Source organism: Phalaenopsis equestris, unplaced genomic scaffold (genome assembly GCF_001263595.1).
Source record: "Phalaenopsis equestris unplaced genomic scaffold, ASM126359v1 Scaffold000297, whole genome shotgun sequence".
NCBI lineage: Eukaryota > Viridiplantae > Streptophyta > Magnoliopsida > Asparagales > Orchidaceae > Phalaenopsis > Phalaenopsis equestris.
In genome coordinates, this window is record NW_018164739.1 from 3,583,021 (window position 1) to 3,605,571 (window position 22,551).

A 22,551-nucleotide genomic window follows, 5' to 3' on the forward strand; every position below is an offset into this window, starting at 1 on the left:
TCAAATCAGGTCCAAATACAGCGACCTGCATCACCATCCACTGGTCAATAATTATTAGCCGACTGACAGCTAAAACTACAATGATTGTTTGTTCAATTTTTGCTATTCAAATTTGGCAGTGTCTAAATAGATAATTTGAATGAAACTAAAAACAAAAGAATCAATCAATACTGGATTCAATATCACATGACTACAAATTAGAATTCAAAATTCTATTATTTCATACCCTACCCTACCCTACCCTACCAAACAATGATTCAGACGAAGTCATAATCCTTAATTTATGATGAACTTGTTAAAGCTGTTTCAATCATCATCAACCCAACAACCAGCCCATAAAATAGACAAATCCATCTAAAATTCATTTAGAAACCGACTCGAATAAAGCCAAAAAAGATGCGAGGATAAAAATTTTTTGTAATGCAAAAATGTCGCCAGCAAAACATCAACCAAACATAAATCAACAACAAAACCAGAAGAAAGACGGCCACGCAGATATATCACAATCAAGTTCTCAACGCTCATTAAAATATATCACTCCAAACACACATGATGATTGCAACCATTACAGATAGACGAATGTTAAAGTCCCCTGAAGCCATTTAGGGACTCTCAATCACAACTTCTGGCAAGACAGTCTCCCAAAACATTAAGCAGGTCGTAGAAAACACACATTTCAAGCCAAATCCAATCAAAAACATAGCAAGCAGTAGCAGTAAAGCTACACAAGTCTTGTCTATAAAACCAAAGCAAAGTCTCACAAAAGAGGAAATAGAGTAATAACTGGTAGAATTACTCAGCAATAGAACATCACCCGCTTAACATTGTCCTTCAGCGCAGGCAGAGGCCTCACTGCACCAGTTCCGGGCGCTCGAGTGCTGCGAGGGGAGAGCCGCTCGCTGCAGCAGCTCGGCCTGCGGCAGCACTTGCCATTGAGCCACTATCAGAGGTCTCCGGCTCCATGTAAAACCTTGCCCTAAAAGCTGCGAGATGGGCATAATATGCAGGCGGCACTGTAAAAAAATAAATAAAATTCAGAGATCAGAAGTTTACATTTACATGATTCTTAAATTGAATGTTATCGAGAGAAAATACCAATAGAAACGGATCTTGTGCACCTTGCATAGCTACAGAAAGCAAATATTAAAAAAGTTAAAATTTAAATTGGGCAGTAAGCGATCAAAATTAACTAAAGATGAGAAAATTCATTACGTGTAGCATAGGTTATTGGTGAGCGTCTGCAGTGCATCGGCAGAGAATTTGTTCTCATCCCATAATACGTGGTAATGAGCAGGCCTGCTAGTACCCTGCAAAAAATTTTGATCATGTGAGCTACTAGATTAACACACACCCAATTCCTGTGTATTTACATAGATCTAACGCCCAAACTTAAATTTTTTTTTTACTTTTATACCCCCATCCACCATCCAAATCTTTCATATTACATAAAAAATACCACCATTTTAAGTTGAAAAATTTGAAATAACACCCAGTGTCATGCATAGAGAAGGTGTATGTTAAAATTGAAGGTTAGGTGTTAAATATGTAAAAACATAGGAATTGAGTGGGGCATTATGTACGTATATCTTCCTATCTTAAAATCATGTGATCAGTGTGACAGCTTGAGAGTAGCAAACATATAATTACCTGGATTCCGGCATGACTGCACAGGTAGAAATCAAACTCAGTTGGATGACAAATTTTTGAATCAACAACAGTGCCTGCAGTTTATTAAAAAATTGACAAACTTTAACATAAAATTACATGAATAATAAATAAATAAATATAATTTTAAAAAAGAGTGATACATACCTGGAAGGATGTTTCCACTTTTATCGACTGAATGCTGGTCATTATGGTTGTTTGCGAACAATCGGGTGTGGTGACGCTTTTGAACAACCACAAAAGTGACAAGAGGTTGATAATCAGGCTCCAAAGAAGCACACGCCTGTAATATTATCAGTAGAAAACATAAGACAAGAGAGAATTTCAATAACAGGAAATTTAAATAAAGGGAATTTGATAGATACGATACCTTGCAGAGAAAGAACCCCCCCAAAAACAGCTAAAAAAATTACGGACAATTACATACATCCCATCCTATCCCCATGTAAATTACATATCTAGCACCTAAACTTCATATAAAAAAAAAATACCACCATTTTTAACTTTCTAAAACTGAGAAGCAACTTTTCATGCATAGGTAAGATGGTGTAATTTAGGTGTGGGATATATAAATATATAAGTGAGTTATATATATATGTAAATCGTCCAAAATAATAATTGAAACATATACCTTGCGTATTGCATCAAGTTCGTACAACAGAACCTGATAAAATTGTCCTTCACTTACGCCATCCCTGCGAGGAAGGGCGCAAATAAAATGTTAAGGAACATGAAATCCACACATAGACAGAAGCATATGGACAGAAGCATATGGATAAAAATAATTAAAACATATACCTTGCGTATTGCATCAAGGTATAAGAAGCTTGGTATTCGTTGCTTTGGGTTGTCTCCTATTGTGAAAAATGTATTATGTAGAAGCTCCCTGAAAATGTATTATGTATGTCAATAAGAAATAAATGACAGAGGAGTCAAATGGAAGAGCAAAGAAAGTGAATAAAGGAAAACACACCTGATCATGCCACCAGGAACAGGTCCACGCCGTGGATCCTGTTCAATTTTAAACAAATCCTGAATGAGCTCCTGACGATGTGCCTGAGCACAAACATATGATAAAATAGACATTATGGGTGGCAACTAAAAGTTAGGAAGACTTATTATACATACCACTCAATTCTTATGCATTTACATATCTAACACCTAATCTTCAATTTTTACATGCAAGTATGAGAATAAAAGTTAAGATGGTGGTATTTTTTTTTATGTTATATGAAAATTTTGGGTGGCATAAATGTAAAAATTATAGGTTTATAGATAAGAATAGTGTGTTGTGTATGTAAATGTCCCTAAAATTTAAAACAAGTATTAAATATCCAAATGTGCCGCATATAATTAACAAACAAACTTACAGCAGCAATTGATGGGCTAGAGTCTTCACCAGGGTGAGGATGTGTGACATCAGCACCAAATATAATAGTGGGCATGTCACTGACCAATGGTATACGTCTAGATATAGCATCCATGAGTACCGTATTTCGGCCTCCAACCTTCACATTTATCTTCAAAGCAACGTTGGCTAAGTACTGTTTGTTAATCTTCAAAAGATGTCGAGCTAAACAGCATTGCGAAACTAGTCCAAGCTCGGTCTCACATATTCGCTTCAAATCCCCTACACAAATATTTATAACCATCAAGCATGAAGAACAAAGATTCATGTATAAAAAATCTAAAACACTGCCTCACCAGGTCCCAAACCACCGATGTGAAAAATGGAGGGTTGTGTTAAGTAAACTACAACTAGCGTAAATTTTTGGTCGAAAAAATCATGACCTAATATTTTTATGGTCACATTAAAAATCGACCATCTGCTAATCAAATTAGGAGATGTTTTAGATTTGACTTAAGTTAATAAAGGTAGAGATAGACTTGAAAAGATCTAGGTATGTTGTATAAAAAATGATATTAATTTATTAGAATTAAAAAAAAAATATGACCCTCAATAAGACACAATAGAGAAAAAGGATTTATGAAAGTTTAGTGAGATAAAAGGCTTGTTGTCGTCGTAGTTGTTGAAGCATAAAGAATAAAAATTAGGGAAATTTGAATGGATAGCAAATAATGCTCATGTTTTGATATCTCGCACCTATGCATGAAAAGATTAATTTCACTTTAAAACGTAATAATAATGCTGATATTTTGTGTGTAAATATGTAAGTTTAGAGGTGAGACATTTAAATACACAAGAATTATGTGCCATGTATGTAAATGCCCCAATGAGATATTGTCAGCTTTGCCTGAAGGCATCACAATTTTGCCCATATTGAGAGTGCTTCAACAACAGCAAGCTTAGCTTCGAAGTTTCTATCAAAAATCCAATTGTTACATCAAATGGGACCTTGATGTCCAAGCAATCAATTTCACTCTACTTGGGGGGTTTCACATTCTCCCTCAGTTAAATAACTGACATCTTTGTTAGAGCTCCAAATCTCAGATCACCCATCAGGCAAAGAGAACTCAAGAGGAGGTACTCCCCACGTTGCACTTTTTCCCATCTGCGATTCAATTGCTAGGGACTTCACATACATACCGCATAATTCTTATGAATTCAAATATCCAACACTTACATATTCATATGTACTTGCATACCACTCAAATCCTTAAAATCACATCAAAAATACAACCACCACCTTAAATGCACGGGTTTAAGATACCAAGTTGATGAAAATAAAAAATAAAATAACAAAAAAGATCAAGTGATAACACAAATCATGGTGTATATAAAGGGATACACTAAAATGGTAATAGCAAGGGAAAGATCTACTTACCATAAAGAGAACCATTGTTGTCAGGCAATATTACAATCAGTAAATCAAGTTCCTTGTGCTGTTGTCTATGCAGTACATTCATCGCGTTATGATGGTGTTCTTTCAATCTACTTTCAACTTGATCAGGCCGTGCAAGCACTGCAGGAATTACAGGGTCCAGAGCAAATTCCTACGGCAGTAAAAATATACAACTTTCTTCAAAAATCATAATAAAACTGATAAGAATGATATCTCCTACATGAACAAAAGACAAAAAATATACCATTCCAGAGGTTTGGCACATCTCTGCTAAATCCCTGCAAAATCTATTGATAACACTTTCTTGCATATTTCGGACAAAACTGATGCAAAACCAGTTGCTAACTCTCCCCCCATTCACCATTTTCTACACCAAAAAAAGAAAAATATAAAAAATTAATGAAATAGCAAAAATCAACAAAAATTAAACATAAGCAAGGAAGAACTTCAACAAATATAAAAATACATGTGATTCATCCATGTCACAAGTAATTGATAAAAAAGAAAAGTTCAATAAAATAGGCATACAAAAAGAGGTCAGTGCCTATCATGCCCAGATGGGACAGCCAGTTTACAAATGAAACTAGATGCATACATAGCTACATTGAGAAATGACATTAGCATTTAAGTAAAATTGCTTTTATTAACAAACAATTTTTTAGATATGCAAAATCTTCACAAATAGAATATCAACATCATAAAATTGCAACAAATCAGAGGATCAATAAAAAAAAATTAGACAACTAGAAGTAGATGCTATTAGTGTGTCAACATTATACATATCAGAGAATCAGCTAAAAAAATTAAACCACTGCCAATGGATGTTATTAGGGTCAACATTACCTAAAATTGAATGTTATTAGTTTCAACATTATACCATTGCAACATATCAGAAGATCAAAAAAATAAATAAATAAATACATACAAGTAGATGTTATTAGGATCAATATAATACCATTGCAACATTTCAGAGGATCAATAAACAGAAATTATACAATTGATGTTACTGGAAGATCAAAAAATCAGAGAAATTAGCCTGAAGCTTCAAATAAAAAAACTAACTATTGCTTTTGTCAATGGTAAATGTCATTAACATATTGTTTTTGTCACTTTTTGACCTCTTTTACATTAAGAATTTGACCTTAAAAATCAATAAGCTTAAAAAAATATATAGAAATATCAAACATCAACACATTAATCGAACACAATCGACCTTAAAAATCAACAAGCCTAAAAACAAATATAAAAATATCAAATATGAACAAACATTAATGGAACACATACAAAGAAAAAAATTCCAAAAGTAAACCATGTACAGCTCATTTACCCCCCAACTAAATAACAAAAGTAGGAAACAAAGATATAAAAATACACAAAAAAATGGCACAAATAAAAAAAGAAAGGTATATCATCACCTAGGTTGGTGGACCATGAGTTTAATAATGAAACTTGTTAGATTAATAGCTATATCGAACTATGCCATTAACATTTAAGTACAATTGTTTCGTCAACAAACAAAAATTCCTAAAAAAGTAATATATGGTAAAAGATCAGCACAACTACCATTGCAACACATCAGTGGATCTATACACAAGACTAAACAACCAGATATTATTGAATAACTTTGCAGACTAAATCATCCTTAATGATCTTAAAAAATTTGTTTTATATATATGTATGTATATAAACAAAAATTTCTAAAAAAGAAAGATTTAGTAAAACATCAGCACTACTACAATTGCAACACATCAGTGGAATAACTACTACCATTGCAACACATCAGTGGATCTATACACGAAGACTAAATAACTAGATATTATTGAATAACTCATCAGCCTAAATCATCCTTAATGATCTAAAAAATAGGTTTAGATGCCCAAGACCATACCCTTAATTAATGTTATTGGAACACAAGTTACAGACAATTTCTAGGTACGACTAAAAAATAACAGATTAAAAATAAAGACTGCATAAAAACACAAGAACAGCAAACTTATAATCAAACTCATGTCTTCAACAAATTTTCATCATCCAGCACAAATCTCACCATTTTTTGAGCAAAAAATATTCAAACTGTCATTAAAAGTCATAAAAAAACTTCAATTCCAGCAAACATAATCAAACTGACGCTCAACCAGGCGGGCCCAGCGGTACCAAAATAAATCCAACCAGAGTGAGTGATCTTAAAAAATTGGTTTAGATGCCCAAGTTCATTAAAAAATAACAAATTAAAGGTTCAGAATGTTACTCAAGTTACATATTATGTTCTAAGTACGAGCAAAAAATAACAAATTAAAAATAAAGAGTACAGGAAAACACGATAACAAATGCAGATCAAGGCATTAAGCCACTTTTGAAAGTTTTTTGTATATAATTGCAAGGTCAAATGGATTATGAATATGTCAAACTTATAGTCAAATCAAGCGTCTAGGCAAGAAGAATCCAACGAGCCTAAGATCGCTCAAATCCAACATCATTAAGGCACTCCAATCTCCACAAAACGCCGATCAATAAAGGGAATTTCCCCAAACCATCTGATTAGAGTGGTTTTAAAAAATTCATTTAGATGTCCAAAACCATGTCCATCATCAATGTTACTAGAACACAAGTTAGAGCCTTATAAACTATTTTCTAAGTACAACTAATAAATATCAAATTAAAAAAAAAAAAGAGTACAGAAAAACTCAATAACAAGATTGATACACTGACAACAAATTTTCATCATCCAACAAAATTCTCAAAACAAATTTTAAGCAAAAATTTTCAAACTTTGATTAAAAGTCATAAAAAAAAACTCCAATTCCAACAAAACTTATAGTCAAACTGACGCTCGACGAGACAGTCCTGACGGTACCAAAATTAATCCAACCCGAGTCAAATCAAAGCCCAGATCAAGCCAAATGACAACATTTAATGATTTTAAAAAATTGGTTGAGATGCCCAAGACTATATATTTCCCGACAATACCAAAATTAATCCAACCCGAGTCAAATCAAAGCCCAGATCAAGCCAAATGGCTATGATTTTAAAAAATTGTTTTAGATGCCCAAGACTATATCTTTCCATCCATGTTACTCAAGTTATATGACCTAAAAATATCAAATTAAAAAAAAAAAGGAGGAAAAACACAATAACAAGCACAGTTGAATCCATCAAACCATTTTTTTAAAGCTTTCCAAGTATAATTGGAAGGTCAAAACAAATTTTTAATCTGGCAACCCTATAGTCGAATCAAGCGAGACAAGACGAATCTAACAAATTTAAGATCACTCAATTCTAACATCATTAACGCACTTTAATGTCCCAAAAATGTCGTTCGATCAAGGGGTTCTTCCAAAGTCATTTTATCAGAGTGGTCTGAATTTCTTCCTTATTTACAACCTCGACTCTATAAATAGAGCTTCACCCCCCCCCCTCTCCCCCCTACGAATGGACTATATCTTGAGCAAGAGGAAGGTCGTAACCTAGAGAAGAGGGAGTCATCGGTCGTCGTCCTCTCCTTACGAAGAAGCGTCGCGCGAAGGCAACAAACAACGCCGCGAAATCACAAAGCAACCTAAAAAGAGGTGCATCATCTCAAACGTTGCGCTGACTGCTAAGATGATGCACTAAAGCTCCAATAGTCACTCCTCACTAAAATTGCTTCCTAATTCACGCACAAACATTGTAACTCAAAAAATTATGTAAACTCTTTTCCGCCTGTAAAATAAGTGATTGTACTTGTAATCAACAACTCATATTGAAATATTTCAACTAGGTAAGGTCTCATGGTTTTTTTTTCCTTTTCGAGTTTTCCACGTAAAAACTAATTGTGTCCGTAATAGTTATCTCTTCTCATAGAAGTGTGTTAGATTCTCGTGCAAGGTTAAGACGATAATTTGTCACTCTGATATATAATCACTTAATTCATCAAACATGAAAAAAATTTTAAATAAAAATTGAGACAAAGAAAAACTATCTTAAAAATGTTGGTAAACAAATGTCTTTAAATAAAAATTGAGCAAAAAAAAAACTATCTTAAAATGTTGGTAAACAAATGTCCAAGTCCATCATAACCTTTGTGTTAAATATCATATTCTACAGACGCATAAAAAAACTCAAATTAAAAGAAAAAAAACTAATATGCCAAAAAAGCCAAAAATAATGAGAAAATTGCAACATATGTTAAAGAAAATGATATTGCAACATAACATGATTTTTTTTCCTTCTCGAGTTTTTCACGTAAAAACTACTAGAGTCCCTACTAATTATCTTTTTTCATGGAAGTGTGTTAAATTCTCGTGCAAGATTAAGACGATAATTTGTCATCTGATATATAATCACTTAATTCATCAAGCAGAGTTTTACTGGAGTAACCCGCTAATTCAAGAAAAAAAAACAACGGAAACACAGCAGATATATAATTGGCAAACATCATAAACATTGTCGTTTACCTAACATCGCATGAAAAAACTCATATTAAAAAATATATAATAAACTGCTAACCAAATTGCAACATAGGTTAAAAAAAAAAAAAAATCTACAGACGCAACAAAAAGCTCAAATTTAAAATACTATACATCTAAAATGCCAACCAAATCCATAATAATCAGAAAAATATTTTCAACTTTCATAAAAGTAGAATTTTACCATGATTGCCGGCTGCTTTAAAAATAAAAAACATTTTCTGATTTTAAAAACAAAAGGAAACACAACATATATAGTAAAATTGTTTTTAACAATATGAATTTCTAGAAAAGCGATATGTTCACTGTAAAAGGTCAAAATTGTTTGTAATATGTCAGAAAATTAATAGGCAAAAACTAATAATTAAATGTAAATTGCAGCCAAACACCACCTCAATACCCTTCGTCTGTGTGAATAGAACTGGAGTTCAAGAGTACTTATATATAGGAACTAAAAAGCCCAATTTTTAAAAAATAATAATATGAAATACCAACCGCTTAATAATGAGAAAAAATTTTAAATTTTCATAAATTAATAATTTTTACAGGTAATTAGCTCGCTAATCCATTATAAAAAAAAACTAATTTGCTCTTTAATTCCAAACGCAATGCATGCAGAGCCTGAAATAATTTGAAGTGAATTGGAGATGGCACAATCAAAATATAAATGCATCAATAATACAATACATGAATTAAAATTAATGATAAGGATTATGAAAGAAAAATTTTGAATGTAGCTTCGCCCAAATAAAGAACACTGCGCATAGCACGCTTCATAGAAAATGCATTCATTGACAATAAGGATTTAAAAAAGCCACTCCCAAGAAAATGCATTTATCGACCATTTAAAAAAAAAGAGGCATTTAAATACCAACCAGTTCCTTGTGTATTTACAAATCTAACACCTAAACTTTCTTTTTCACATTTATATCACTCAAATCTTTCGTCACACATCAAAAAAATCACTGTTAAATTTTTTTTATGCACGTAAAAAAATAATTATAGGTTTTAGATATATAAATAAATGGGAATTGAGTTGTATGTATGTAAACCTACCATTTAAAAATACAGTCACAATTCACATGACGTGGACTTCCTAAGGTTGAAAATGACAAGCCATGTGAGCATACAATACGTACTTCATTCAAGGAAATCTAGAATAAGCAATCTGATGTAAAAAAACTTCAAAGGGCGGCATAATTTGGCCTGGAACCCCTGAAAACCCCTTGAATACATATAATAATAACAGAAAAGCAGAACAAAGATGCAGTATATCATGCATTCTGCTAGCAGTTTCACATAAGCACCTTGTTCATCATATTCCACTGTCCGACCCTGGGTAAACAATCCTTCTCCCTACCAGTTTCGTGGTATTTCAGCTGCAAATTTATAAAGACAAATAAGACTAAAAAAAGAAAAACAGAGAATTTTGTAAAGATAAAATTATGTGCTGTTGCGTACCCTTGGCGGAGGTAGGATGCGTGCTTCAACTGAAGCAAGTTTATCACTTATTCTGATTCCAAACTCCCTGGCATATGGATCATTGTGATATGCATTGTGGTGAACAGTCTGGGACAGTAAGGTATAACATTCATTAAAAATATAATATAAATAAAATGTTATGTGAAAAATTGCAAAAGTAAACTGTAGAAAAGCATAATAAAAAAGAGTATAGTGCTTCAGTAAAATTAATGTTGTCTTAAAAAACTAGTTCACCTGGATAATATCACGCTCACGCTCCTGTGGGCGCTGGCAAGTAACCTTTAGAAGATTTGTTATTTGTCTTTCATTCAACCTCTTCGAATATCTTTGTCCTTCTACAATTTTACAGACCTGAAAATATAGGCAAAAATTAGCATCCCGAACTAAAAATTAATGGTGAGGAGGCACTTAGATTTTGGTGCTTCTCAGGCGTCCCAAATTAGCAATGCCCTCTTAGAAAATTTAAATAAATAGAGCCACTGTCTATATTTTAGATTCTTGGGTCCATGAATAAGAGAGCACTCCTGAAGACTAGCCAGCACCGAATTTAATGTGCCAGACAATTGAATCGGCCAGTTCTCTCAGTTTTTTCTCTGGAAAAATGTAGATCATATCTATATACCACTCTCTCTCGCCAGGTCCATTCATTATGGAGACCTTCTCAGGAATCTCTACTAAAGGCTATCCAACATTAGGTGTCATTTTTAATGTGTATTCATAACAAAAATTCAATACGCTCTTCAATAAAAGGTTATTGCACAATAAATCCTTAAAAGCCCAGGCGCCAAAGTATATAAAAAGTAAGACAAAAAATGAACATAAAGTCAAAATAGAAGACAAGACCTCCATAGGCAGATAGTTTGGCCGCTGTTGATTGCCAACTTGTAGGCAAGGCCAATTGGTATGTTGGATGGCAAAAGCATAAGTCTCTTGAAAATATTGCACCACTGACTTCAAAGTACCTCTATCGTCAACTGGAAAACTATCACCAACATAATAAACTAATTAAAAATAAAAAATAATAACAGAAAAACTACTAAAAAAATCTACACAGCAAAAATAAATAAAAAAGAAGCATACGTCAACTCTCTTGTTGCCTGAGACGTTAAACCAGAAATACGGTACTTTCTGCGCATATTTCCCCTGTGTGTAACCTCAACCTTTACACCCCTAAGAGCCTTCTTGATCTAAATGAAAAACCAAGCACGCATGTTTTACAAACATGAATTTCTCAGTAAAGCAAATCAGTGTGAAGTGTGAAGTGTGAAGTGTGTAGTGTGTAAATAAACATAAATAAAGCAAATCAGTGTGAAGTGTGTAAATAGTAATTTCTCAATAAGGTTTAGAATTAAAAAAAAAAAACCTGAAACAAAAGAGAAATTATCCACAGAGTACAGTATAAAAATGCTACCGAGTACATCTTCAAAAATACATTTCACTTCTCTATGGAACATCCTCAGTTCAAGGATACAAGGATAGCTATTGCTAAAGAGCACCTTATGGAACAGTAAAATATAGCAAAATTGACATGGAACAAAACTATATAAGCACAGAAAAAAACTTAACAAAAACTGTAATTTAAAAAATAACATTAAATGTCTTCAAAAACACGTGAAAACCGCATCAACAAAAACCTTAGGCTCATTTGCCATCATTATGTCATGCAATATGTACGCCGCGCTATCGCTATTACTCATCTAGCAAAACAAATCAGATATTTATCTGAAAAAAGTATTTCTCAAGTAGTTGCAAATTGCTTCATAAAAGCTACCTTAGGCTCATTTGCCGTTATGAATGCACACTATAGCTATCACTCATCTAGCAGAACAAAGCAAATATTTATCTGATAAAAGTATTGCTCAAGTCGTTATAAGAGTTTTTATAAAAACTTGTTGTGGTTGTGATATAAGGGATTGAAAATTTGAAATGAATAATCTTATAATTTTTCACATTATGATATGATAAACTTATCTCATATAATCTAAACCAATATATATGTATTAAACTTATTTATTTATTAAATAGAATAGCTAAAATTTACAAAAGCGATTTTTGACAAAGCCATCTAAACCACCGTTCAAATAAGATTTATATGACTTCATAAAGCTTGACTCTTTCATTCATCACAATGGTTAATAAAACCAAACACCTTAAATAGTTATTATTCATCTGTTGTAAGAATCAACCCAAAGGATGCAAAGAACGTAAATGAAAACAACAAATACCCAACTGGAATAAAACACCACGATTTCTATGATTCCATAAAGCTGACCATTTCCCACAAATGGTTAAACCAAATGGAAGCCTTACAGCTACTATTATTGTTTAAGAAAACATAAGTAGCCTACAGAGACCATGACCAAGTGAACCCATAAATAGCTATATCCATCTGATGTAGGAATCTACCCGAAACTCGTAAATTTGTGATAAAAGTAAATGTCTTGAAAATCACATGAAAAGCACAACAACAAAAACCTTGGGCTCATTTGCCATGATTATGTCATGCTATATGTATTCCACACCATAGCTATTACTCATCTAGCAGAACAAAGCAAATGGTAATCTGATAAAATTATTGCTCGAGTAGTTACAAGAGTTTTACTGCTTTTATAAAAGTTTGTTTTGATTGTGATACATGGGATTGAAAGATTGAAATGAATAATACTATACTTTTTTGTATTATAATATGACAAACTAATCTCATTTAATCTAAACCAAAATATATTTATTAAATAGAATAGCTAAAATTTACAAAAGCGATATTGGACAAAGCCATCTAAACCACAGTTCAAATAAGAATTCTGTAACTCCATAAAGCTCAACTTTTCAACACAATGGTTAATAAAACCAAACACCTTAAATTGCTATTGTCCATATGTTGTAAGAATCTACCCAAAGGATGCAAAGAACGTAAATGATAAAAACAAATACCCAGCCCAAATAAAACACCATGATTTCTCGGATTTCATAAAGCTGAACATTCCCAACAAAGGTTAAACCAAACTGCAGCCTTACAACTATTACTATTGTTTAAGGAAACATAAGGTGGCTGCACAGACCATAACCAAGTGAAACCATAAATTACTATATATATCCCTCTGATGTAGGAATCAACACGAAAGACGCAAATTAGAAAATGAAACGCTATCAACTAGCCCGCTATAACAAACCTCAAATCATCAAGAAACCTGGGTAACTCACCTTGACCCGATCCGAGTCTGATAACGGTCTAGTTAAAATGTCCCTAGCATCTCTATTCAGAAGCTGAATTACAAAGTCGATGACAGGCAATGGTTCAATGAATGCAGTAGATGACATATCTGCATGAGAGAAGGATTAAGGTCAAATAAAAATAGATTTCAGGTTCTTTTACATATAAAGGACACAATTTTTATGTATTTACATATCTTGCACCTACACTTTCATATTTACACAGCACTCAAATCTTTAAAATCACATAAAAATAGCACTATTATCACTTTTTTAAAGTGAAATGCCGTTCATGGATCATTTTAAAGCAACAAAATGCTATGCATGTAAATATGAAAGTTTGAGCGAGAGATATGCAAATAGATAAAAATTACATGATACATATATAAAGTGAAATGCACCAGTTCATGCATCATTTTCAGCTAGTCTTGAATTCCTTCAAAATGTTTTATACAAAATTCAAAATAACCCATTGAAATATTGGGCAGGTATCATACCTAGTACAAATTCTGTCATCCAACATTAAAAAAATATTTACCAATCTACAATCAAGTTCATTAAAAGCATTCAACAGAAGTAACATCCCTTAAAAACATTTAAATTGCGCTTGAAAATTAAAACCTTATCAAACAGATACATTCGCATTCAGCAGACTCCATATAACATCAAAGTTAACATTGAGAAAGAAGCGCTATTATAGAAATTCTCATTTCAAAAACAGTAACACCACGAAGTCCATCAATTTATAGGTTGTTTCAAAATAGAAGAAATGAAAAACTCGTCTGATGGAGACAACGAATCAAGAAACTGAAAATAACATAAAAACTGTCTAAGAATTACAAGTCCCTATTACAATAAGAAGCACAACCACAAATCACCTCAATCTGCGTCATCCATTTAATGAACCAAACAAACAAAGCAATTCATTCAAAGAATGCACAAGGCTTAAAAAAAAATAAATCTGACAATACCAATATTCAGTGACAAGCCCATCTGTGTAGGTCTTATGCTTTGATAGAATCCACGCCAGCTTTCTAGGCCTTCGCCGAGTAGTTGTCTCCGACCGAGGTGTGGAGAGTAGAACGATCGACCTACAGGAGAATACCTGTATTTTGGCAGTGCAGTGATCCTCTTTTAACATCCATTACAATAGTGTATCAAATAAAATAATAAAATGCATCATGAGCAACATAATTACCTTGCAGTAGGCAACTCACGCAGCACAATATCAAGAACTTGAAGAGCTTCCTGAGGAGCATCTGCTTGCCTTCCCGATCTGCTTGCCTTCCCTCCAAAAACATTCCTAGATGATGAAGATCAGCTCGAGCAGCCAGTTTTATAACAATTTTGAAATTCCTCTGACGCCTGAATCAAAGACATACCCAAAAACTATCAACTACAAGTTACAACATGCAAAAATAGAACCACAATAGGCCAAAATGCATGCAGCACCTTTCAGTTCCACTGCCATCATCTTCATCAACTAAAGTAACATGAAATTCGTTAGAGGAAAATGGCAGAGGTCCTGCCGTGTAAAGGCTCTTTCTGCCATCATAAGCTGGAAGGCGGCCACCCAAATGGGACTCCCTGAACAACTTGACCAGCTGTTCCATCACAGCTCGATTTACACCGCGTGATGTAACTTCAGGTGTAATGGAAACCTAGTATCATACAAGCAGTAACAATGATAGGTAATTTAAAATGTTCTCAAAGTTTCAAAATTTGAAAGCAAAAGATATACACACATCATATTGATGAAGATCCTTGTTAGGGAGCTCCGCAAAGAAATGGTTTGCCTTAACCACACACTTGGTACCATAGCTGCCTTTGCCTGGGCGCAAAGGGAATCTCATGGATTTGCTTGAAGCTGGAACCGCAACCTGAGTAGTGGCAGGTTCAGATTCAGCCTGAACAGAAAGTTTTTCAAATTCCTCTGGCAAAGCCACATCAGGACTAGATGAGCTTGCCTCTGAAAAAGAAACAGATGCAACTTGGAATGGAGCTTGTGTTGCTTGGTGCAGCTCGGGACGTGGCAGCCTAGATGGTTCGGCTGCAGATGGGCCAGCTCCCTGCCCAACTGATGCATAAGGACCACCTCTACGGCCACCTTGATGCTGCTGAGCATCACCTCTACCTTGTGGCACACCACCATGTTGTTGATACTCCATCTGAGGAGCTTGCTGCTGGACCAAACCCCCACGAGAAGGCGGTCCACCACGGCCCTGGTGATAACCACCACCACCACGGCCTTGGCTATGACCACCACCACCACGGCCCTGGTGATAACCACCACCACGCCCCCCTGGTTGTTGGGGAGTACCAGGACCCCATCCTCTTCCAGCTCCACCCTGCTGTTGTGGAGCTTGAGAGTGTTGAGCGCCACCTGGGTGCTGTGGGCCTGTAGAGGTTTGATCTCCTCTTCTACTACTGCCAACATTATGAGATCCTGAGCCCTCAGGAGCAACATCACCAGAGCCAGGAAGATCGGTTCTTCTCTTCCTCACCATGTTAGCAACCTACAAATATAAACCCAGAAGATGGATTGAGTTTAGTTAAGGAAACTGTACAAGACAGGTAAAATCAACAGAATAGATATAATAAACAAGTTTTGAAAAATATGATGGGTATGATGAAATACAAATTTGTAATTAATGCTACTATTATAAATGACAAATCAAAACGTAACAAAAGTGAAAAATAATTTGCATTTGCCGTGGTATCAGCATGAAATATGAATGCTCAATTGAGGGGCTGCACGAGAGATCGCAGCTTATTGCAATCTATGGAGTTGTGGAGAAAGCAATTTATTTTCTGTAGTTGATTTTATATTTTTTCAAGTATTAAGGAACAGCTTTCTTAAGGCTTCTCACACAAAATATTTGTGAAAACAAGAAATTTACAGCCTTCTAAAGAACAAAGCATTGAAAAACTCAAGCAAACATATCCTGAAACTCCATAAATTAGCATAGTGGTCATAGAACAAGAGAAATTTCACTGAAATAGAATTAACAATAAATGAATACTAACATAGGACTTTATAAAGGTGTTATTTGGTTTCAATTGATTGAAAAACAACTAAAAAGATTGCTGTAATTATTTAATAGATATGAACTAAAAAAAGGTCTAAAATTGCATTCACTTGGACAATGATGACAAAAGTAAATGCAAATCCTAGCGAGCCATAAAATCATTAAAGCAAAGCTGCATGTAATGTACCAAAAAAATCTTAAATAAGCATCTAATTGATATTTTATTTCAATCGTGTTTAAAACAAGGTCTGCTAACAACAATCAGCAAGTTACCGCAGCATCTAAACAAACAATAAATCAAAAGGAAAAATAATGCTGGTTAGACTATAAGAGAAAAGCTGGTAAATCATCCAAGCTTGCCAAAGTACGCAAGGTAATTAAAGTGAACCAAAAATAAACAGATCGTATAAATAAAAATGTACAAAATGAAGGAAATGTTCGTCGCCCCGAGGTTTGAAAATCGCAAGTTGATGAACGCTGAACAAAATCTACTCTGCTAAACAACTTATGTCGCGAGTCTCCGTGGAAATAAAATAAGGGTATAAAATTGCATATGGAAAAATCCCCTCAAGAAAAAGCATACACCATGTAAGCACGTAAGCTATTATAAAGTTTTCCGTTATATTTAATACGATTTGTAAAAATGGCAAAAAAACATATTATTAATTAACGAGGCAAAAAACCCTAAAAATAGAGAAAAGAATAATGAACAGAAAAAGGGAGCGTGGAAAACTATTACTCCGTAGATTCCATTGCTTAGAAAACATCATTTATATCAAAGCCCAATTAAAAAGAAAATATCAAAGTAAATCGTTTAGAAGAATCTATCGCAAATGGTAAAATACCAAACGAAACAAAATATCATGGCAAAAAACAGCTTAAAAAAATGAATCTTAAAAAAAAAAAAATAGAAACAGCATTGTCGTATGGAGTATATAGAACATGAGTGCCGATCACCGACACACTTACATATTGATCTACATACTTACTAATCAAATGGAAAAAAAATTAAAATATAAAACATGCCTAGGAAGAAAACTGCTTAAAATAATAGCCGACTTCAAGGCTAAAACTTAGATCAGTCAGATCTGAGAAAAACGAGAAGAAACAGCCGTAAAAAGCACTACAAGGCAACGATCGAAGAAAACAAACCAAGAAAACAGAAATCCTGTCAACAAAACGTGATACAACTGAAGATCAGTAGAAATCAAAAGTCGACTATGCGATAAAAACCATCAGTGCAGCAGAAAACCGCTATGCTGTAGAAGAAAGGTAAAGAGGACCAAATTGTTTCACCTAGCACAAAGGTCCACAGCCGCGTTGCCGAAAACCAAGTCTTCTCCCTCTGAAAGCACTTCAAAAGAAAAAAAAAAACACTTCACTCTTCCCTCTCCACCTTCCCGCTCCACTGTCCTCCCTGATTAGGGCGTAAAATAGCAGGAGACCGTAACGGAGAAGGGAGAAGACTTCTCTCGCTCTCTCTCTCTCTCTCTCTCTGCTGAACTCGTCCTCAAGAAAACTGCAAGACTTTATGTAAAGGAGGCCTGAGGGATCGGGTTCTGAACGGCGTCTGGATGCTCCGTTAACGTCGTTTTCTTCTATGGATACGGCGTCAGCGATAGCGGGGCTTTTTATAAAGCCAACGGTGGCCCCGCCGTTAAAGATTCTATAATATTGCCCCGCAATGCCCACATTTAACGGCGAAATGAAGCAGTAGGGCGGCGGGAATGACGGATACGGCGGTACCCGTTACTGACCAAGGTGACGTTTCGCACGGCCAATTATAATTTTTAAAACATAACTCAGTTATCATAAATTTTAATTAGTTGTTAAATTAGTCAATAATTTTCCATTATTAAAAAGTTTACATAATTTATTAGGAAGTTACTTGATTAAACGATGGGAATCGTGTTTTAAAAAATATATTTTTATTTAATTTAGTACATGTAATGAACATAGGAAATATTTACATATATCACTCTTTCTAAAACCCTTATTGTGGTAGTGGAAGGACTATTTATTATTTAACATAGCATGAAAATTCAACGCGTGATTAAAAGGAAATAAGTAGGACGAGACACATCAATTTTTTACGTTAAAAACTCTTAAAATAGAAAAATCACGGGGTATAACTAAGTTGAAATAATTTATTATGAATTGTAAGTACACAAATATGTTTTATTGTTTAAATGTTAAAATAGTGGAATTTTTTATTTGTGATAAAATCTAAGTATTTATGTAAACATGTAAAATTTGGGTGGTATTATGGGTGTAAATGAGTCGAGTCGAGCTTGAGCTATACTCGGCTTGAGTTTGAGCTTGGTTAATTTAATCGAGTTTGAGCTTGAGCTTGGGCTTATTTCTATGAGTTAGAAACGACTCACGAGCTGGCTTGTTCGTCACAAAATAAAGAAAAACTATTTTCCTGAAATAGAGAATATGGAATTATAGAGTTGGAGATTCACAATGTGGTTGTAGTTTTTAACGGCAATGTGATGTAAGGGTCATAGTCGATTATCACGGAGATAATAATATGTCGTGAGTGTTGTAGATGGTGGTTATAGTGTCAGCTTGTCGTGGAAGTCGTAGTTGATAACCATAATTGCAATTGGTCAGGTGGGTCGAGGATTGTTGCTTCAGGAGTGTTGGTTGGTCATATGAATCGTAGTAGGGAGTTGTGGGAGCTATGAATCACATACATAATATAGACCATAATGGTTAGTCATGCTGACGTCCATGGGACGCAGAGGCCGAAGTCATAGGTCACATGAGCTGTGAATTATGTAGTTCGTAGTTGGTCATGTAGATCGTAGCAGTAAGTAGTAATGACGTTCGTAGGCCACGAGGGTCGTAGTCGGGAGCTGCATCAGTTGGGGACAATGCGAGTCGTAATGGCAAGTTGTAATGATGTATGTAGGTTGCGAGGATGAAGTTGGGAGCAACTCGAGTTGTGGACCACGTAGGTCATTGTTGGTAACGTATGTCTTAGTTGTGAGTTGTAATAACATCTGTAGGTTACGGGGTCAAAATCGGGAACTGCACGAGTTATAGACCTTGTGGGTTTTAGTGGTGAGTTATGATGACGTCGGTAGGTCGTGGTGGTCAAAAGTTTGGATGCACTAATTGTGGATCACCTGGGTCATAGTTGGTCATGTAGACTGTAAAAGTAAGTTATAATAGCGTCCGCAAGTCACAGGGGGTCGAAGTCGGGAGCTGCATGAGCGTATGCAAGGTGCGTTGTTATCCCGTCTTCGAGAAACATTGTTGCACCGTCATTCGGGTGTGTTGTTACACCCTCGTTAAGAAATGTTGTTGCACCATCTTTGGGGTCGGGTTTCTTGTCGTTTTGTAGGTTGCTTTATGACTCCATGACATCAGTTGTTGTTTTGTACGATGCTTCGTTGCATTGAGTGAGCGGCAACCGAAATTGGTCAATGGTGAACGGCGAGTGGTAGTCGACGGTGATGGTCGATTATTGTAGGTGTATGAGACAACTTCAGCTTATTCTCTAAACTTCATCTTCTTCAAACTACAAGCCTCTCCTTTTTTTAAGATAGAGGTGGGGCTCTATTTATTATGATTCAATTGCAATTAATGAAGGAATATAAACTACTCTGATCGAATGACTCTGACAGCTTTCATCTATTAGACGACGCTTCATAGAAATGTGAGTGTCTTAATAATGTTAAAATGAATGATCATGGGCTCGATGGATTTGTCTTATCGAGACGTTCAATTCAACTACAAACTTATCAAATTCAACATTTGTTTGACTTTGCAAATATGCCAAAAAAGCTTCAAAAAATAATTTAATGACTTGATCTAAGCTTCATTTTACTCGGATTGAGCTAATTTTGGAATCATTGGACCCATCTCGTTGATCCAGTCAGTTAGACTGTAAGTTTGCTGAAATTGAGGCTCTTGATGATCTTAAATCAAAATTTGAACGTTATTTGCTCAAAAAGGTGCATCAAAACCATTATCTAAGATGGCGCAACCCACTTCTTTTGCATGTATATATCTAACACCTAAGCTTCAATTTCTAATATAGGTCATCTTATCTATTTAGTATTTTATTTTTTAAAGTAAAAAAATAATGATATTTTTATATTATGTGCCAATTTTAGATGATGTAAATATAAAAAGCATAATTAATGTGTTAGATATGTAAATACACAAGAATTAGGCAGCATGTATGAATGCCCTTAAATATAAATAATCATTCAGAAAAATAGTTGATATTTATAAACTAATAGTTATGTCTTAAGACAAATAATTATAAGTTTACCTTTGAGTTCAAATATAAAAATTATAATAATATCATAGTGCAAATCAATAAATGATCATCACTAGTCACAGCAAATGTTAGCAAAGCCTCAAGGGCTAGGTAACCTATTTTTTAAAAAAAAATGTTGGTTGGGCTAACCTTTCAAACCGACTATCCTAATACCGACGATCAGATTGATTTGTTGAACTGACCAATCAAGTACCAACTTTTGGGTTGACTGGTCGGATTGTCCTATCAAACTAACCAGACAAGTAACATGTGTCAGTAGAAAAGCTAGGAGTACCCACTATTGTGTATCATCTGTGTCGTGTTGGCTATTAATGGATAGAGAATATACGCTTGCATACAACCTTGGGCCACCAGCTTTCTACTTAACATAAGTTTGACATAGTTAGGATGCACAAACATACATCATTATGAACTAGAATTATTCATTGTTGGCTCATTGTAGTACAACATGATATAGATATCAATTTAAACCCTATAAATAGAAATGATATTAACGATTGTATGAGTTCACGGACATTGAAATTCTACACATAAATATGATAAATAGTTTTTCTTCCTTAGAAGCTCATTCGTGTGGGCAAGAGACGAGCTTGCCCCTAATTTGGCTCGCTTCAAGCCAAGCCCAAGTCAGCAAAATAATTTTTCTTTTGGAAGCATTTACATGCATAGCACCAAATTTCTACATATTTCATACATGGTGAATATGAGTGCATGAGATGTTATTACAAAAATAATAGTCAAATCATTTATAAGTTTGACTAAATGCAGCCAATGTGGATTGGATTAGAATGTGTCAGATCTTAGTACAACATTAGAACATTATGTATCACTTTGCTGCCACAAATTTACCTATAAATAGCATTTATGATTGCTTGTATATGAATATTTCTCTCATGACTCTAAATAAGCTTCGCTTGATATTAATTTTTTTTATGGTTATTTCGAAAGTTGAGGTCTTTCACTATATCAAGTCCCCATACAAACAAAATATTATGAAGATATTACATGTTTAAAACCAGAGGAACAACAAACTCCCTCGTGCACACTATATTGACAGTGTCTTTGTTGCAGGTTTTTTATCCCTGTGCAACCTCTCTCCTTATTGTTGGCATAGTTCATGCATACCGCACATTGTATAGTGTTAAATCCTTATCTGTCTGTGAATCATACCCAATGAATGGAGTGTAAGACATAAGAGGGAGGGAGGAGGAGAGGGAGGAAATCCACATAATGAATAAAAATTTGTGGCAAATGTGTAACCCTTTATTCATTGAATGATTTTATATTTACAAAAAAAAATGGATACTATGTGTAAGCTTACGTTTATGCCTCTGCTTTACTTTGGCGTATATATGTTATTATAGACATTTTACATGTGTTGGCCCACAACTTTGTTGTTCTTGGGCTTGACTCGCTAGACTGACGAGACATTTGTAGGTGTTGTTTATCGACCAGGCTATTGAGGCCTTGTTAGGTGTAGCTAGCCAACCAGGTTCAATCGACATTATTGATTGGGCTATCTTCTATTGAAAAAGGGCTAGTAAGATTAGCCCAACCAGCTAATCGGGTTTACTGATGATCGTCTACCCCTGATGACATCTTCCCTCAGCAGGGTGAAA

At 34.5% G+C, this 22,551-nt stretch overlaps 1 pseudogene; it reads right to left on the minus strand.

Annotated features, from left to right (window-relative positions):
- Positions 1-496: 496 nt before the first annotated feature.
- On the minus strand, positions 497-18,087 carry LOC110025431 (annotated as a pseudogene).
- Positions 18,088-22,551: the final 4,464 nt, after the last annotated feature.